The sequence below is a fragment of the Mus caroli genome, chromosome 12, assembly GCF_900094665.2.
Source record: "Mus caroli chromosome 12, CAROLI_EIJ_v1.1, whole genome shotgun sequence".
Lineage (NCBI taxonomy): Eukaryota > Metazoa > Chordata > Mammalia > Rodentia > Muridae > Mus > Mus caroli.
Genome location: NC_034581.1, coordinates 54,486,854 through 54,491,154, shown reverse-complemented (window position 1 = coordinate 54,491,154; position 4,301 = coordinate 54,486,854).

The window sequence follows — 4,301 nt, the reverse complement described above, 5'->3', positions numbered from 1 at the left end:
AAAAAAAAAAATACAAAATGCACTTAATCCATTTCTACAAATGTCCATAATTGTTTTAAAGTTCAGTGAGGCCTCTGAGAATCAATGAAATCTCTTATGAATTCCTATAAAACGTGTTATATATTTGTAACATGTCACATTGTAAATATTCCTATTCCCAAAGGGAGGGATGGGGACAAAACCATGAGAGATGGGACCAAAGTAACACCAAAATCCAGCAGGGTAATATCCTCCACCTCCATGTTCAGTACCGGGGGAATCACGGATGCGCTGAAGAACTTGGGTAGCTTTGTTTCCTCAGCTCTTGATGCCTACAACACATTCTAACTTCTCTTGAGCCAGCTCCAGTTCATGCCTGTAACTCTCCTCAGTTGATGTCCTATGGTCCTGACATCTACAATGCCATTGGATTGCAACTTAGACCTAACTCTCAGTTTCTCATACGGGCTAATGATCCTGCCACCTATTGCTTAGCCTTAGTTTGGAAACTTATACACGGTTATTGGTACATGCCTATAATCTTAGCATTCAGGAAGTAGAGGCAGAAAAAATCATTAATCTGCCTGGGCTATATAATAAGAATCTGTGCAAAATAATAAACCCTCAAACAATCCAGGTGTGGAGGCGCATGCCTGAAATTCCATCACTCAGGAGGATCCGGAATTCAAACACTCTCAGCTACTTTGAGACCAGCATGTGATAAATACATGAGAGACTGTCGCAGACAGATTAAAAACAAAACATAAGAAAAATAAGTTTTGAAGCTTGGAATGGTGTTGCATGCCTTTAATCCCAGCATTCAGGATGCTGAATTGTGAGGAATGACACATGTTTGAGGTCAATATTGGTTAAATATTACAAACTATACCCATCAGAAAGGAGGAAACCTCAATAGGGAAAATGTCACCATGACTCCTAGCAGGCTGGAAGGCATTTTCTTAATTAGGACATAATCTGGACTGTCAGCCCTTCTTTTTTAAAAAAAGATTTATTTATTTTATTCCATATACATGAGTACACTGTAGCTGGACAGATGGGTGTGAGCCCTCACGTGGTTGCTGGGAACTGAACTCCACTCACTGTAGCTGTCTTCAGACGCACCAGCAGAGGGCGTCGGATCCCTATGGGCAGTTAATCCGCCTGCCTCTGCCTCCCAAGTGCTGGGATTAAAGGCATGCGCCACCAGGCCTGGCTAGTTTTTTTTTTTCCCAGCCCTATTTTTTTAAAGATTGATTTTAAAAGTGAATTTGTACAACTGTGGGATGTTTTGTTTTGTTTGAGACAGGGTTTTTCTGTATAACAATCCTGGCTGACTGTCTTGCAATTCACTTTGAAGACCAGGCTACCTTGAACTCACACAGATGCCTGCCTCTGCCTCCGGAGTTATTGGAGTAAAGGAATGTACCCCACTCCCAGCTTGACTGTGGGACTTTCACGTTTGTAAAATGCTTTATACTATAATGCTAAAATTTATGATGTTGAGGATGAACAAGAAAGAAGATTGTAGCACACACTCACACCCACACCCGGGGGGGGGTAATGTTTGATGGTTTGAATGATAGAAAGTTTCATGAAAATGTTTGAAGAGGGAAAAATGTAGTACATGCCATAAGGATTAGTGAATATCTGCTTTTATAAGAACATTTATGTTTACGCTGTAACTCAGACATTCCATTTCTTACAAAGTTAGGCTAAGAAATTAAGGATATGAAATGTATAGGATTAGTGGCACCTGATTACATGATTCTACAAAGACGAAACTGCAGTGGCTAAAAAAAGATGAAATGGATTTACATGGACTCATGAAAACTGGTCTATTAACAAAGAAACGAGGGACGTTAGAGATGGCTTAGAGTGAGTGTGTCTTAGTTTCTTCTATTGTGACAAAACACCATGACCAAAGCAACCTATAAAAAGTATTCAGTTGGTGTTATGTTTTCAGAAGGTTAGAGTCCATGATGGTGGAGTGAAGGTATGGTATCAGCTGGTTAGAGCAGCAGCTGCCTGCTCACATCTTACAAACAGGAGGTAGAGAGAAAGTACATTGAGAGTGATTTTTGAAACCTCAAAGCCTTCCCTCAGGCAGTGACACCACTCCTCCAACAAGGCGCCACAACTCCTAACTGTTCCCAAATAGTTCCATCAACTAGGAACCAAGTACTCAGATTCTAAGGTCAGGCTTAGTCAAACTGTTACAGGTTAAATCACTTCACCAAGACTTATGATCTAATCCCTGGGACTTACATATTGGAAGGAGAAAATCAACTCTCCTAAGTTGTCGTCTGACCTCTGAGCATGCATGCACACACACACACACACACACACACACACACCCCACACGGGGTGGGGAGGGAGAGAGAGCGAGCACAGAATTCTGCAGTATGTACATATACATATAAATAGTTAATATAATGCTCCAGGCATTAAAGTTACAAATAAATTGTAGAGTAATTCTCTGAAGCTTTGGACATTTAACCTTTATGTTTCGTGGGTGACTTACTCAGTTTTCAGTTGCTTGTTAAGAGACACCATGAACAAGGTAACTCTTATAAAGAAAATTTGGGGCTTGCTTGCAGTTATTTATTTATTTATTTATTTTTAAAAGATTTATTTATTTTATTTATATGAGTACATTGAAGCTGTCTCCTGACACATCAGAAGAGGGCATCAGATCCCTTTACAGATGGTTGTGAGACACTATGTGAGTGTTGGGAATTGAACTCAGGACCTCTGAAAGAGCCGTCAGTGCTCTTAACCACTGAGCCATCTCTCTAGAACCATTACTTGCAGTCTCTTACTAAAGAGGTTTAGTCCATTACCATCAGGGTGGCAAGCATGGTGACACAGGCAGGTATGGTGCTGGAGGAGCAGAGTCCTAAATCTGGATCCACAGACAGCAAGAAGAGAGATAATGGGACTGGGTTGGGCTTTTGACATATTTCTTCCAATAAGGCCACTCCAACAAGGTCACACCTCCTACTGTCATTCCTTTTTTTTTTTTTTAATTTATTTATTATATGTAAGTACACTGTAGCTGTCTTCAGACACTCCAGAAGAGAGCGCCAGATCTCGTTACGGATGGTTGTGAGCCACCATGTGGTTGCTGGGATTTGAACTCTGGACCTTTGGAAGAGCAGTCGGGTGCTCTTATCCACTGAGCCATCTCACCAGCCTCGTACTGTCATTCCTTAAGCATTCAAACATATGGGCCGAAGTAGGCCATTCTTTGTTTTTGTTTGTTTGTTTTTTTGGTTTTTGAGGTTTTTTGAAGTAGGGTTTCTCTGTGTAGCCCTGGCTGTCCTGGAACTCTGTAGACCAGGCTGGCCTTGAACTCAGAAATCTGCCTGCCTCTGCTTCTCTCTTTTTTTTTTTAAAAAGATTTATTTATTTATTACATGTAAGTACACTGTAGCTGTCTTCAGACACTCCAGAAGAGGGAGTCAGATCTCATTATGGGTGGTTGTGAGCCACCATGTGGTTGCTAGGATTTGAACTTCGGACTTTCGGAAAAGCAGTCGGGTGCTCTTACCCACTGAACCATCTCACCAGCCCCTGCCTCTGCTTCTCAAGTGCTGGGATCAAAGGCGTGTGCCACCACTGCCCAACAAGGGAGCCTTTCTTTCTTTTCTTTTTTTTCCTTCTCTCTTTCTCTTCCTTCCTTTCTTTTTTCTTTCCTTATTATATATATACACACTGTAGCTGTCTTCTGACACACCAGGAGAGTCAGATCTCATTACAGATGGTTGTGAGCCACCATGTGATTGCTGGGATTTGAACTCAGGATCTTTGGAAGAGCAGTCACTGCTCTTACCCTCTGAGCCATCTCACCAGCCCAAGGGGGCCATTCTTATTCAAACCTCTGCACTGGGTTATTAATTACCTCCACAATAAGTGTATTTCTGTTGTTCTGAGAAGCTGGGAGCTGGGTGGTAAGTAGGGACAGTTCTAGAGTCCCGAGGCAAGGTTATTGTGCAAAGGCCATGTGGTTCTAAATGTTTATTTCTACTTATCTCTAACACCCAAATATCCTTATTTGGTCCATTATCATACCAAATTAAAACACATAAATGGTTTCTCATTTCTGTTCAAAATCCTCCAGGTAAACCAGATATGGTAGCTCCAAATTAATTCATTGAAATGGCTTCTTGCAGGGATAATCTCTCATGTACTGTGTGAAGTATCATCTGTCAAAAAATATCTGATGGCCAATAAACTGAGGCAGGATTAGAAGGTGGGACATCTGGCACACACACACACACACACACACAGAAGGTGGGACATCTGGCACACACACACACACA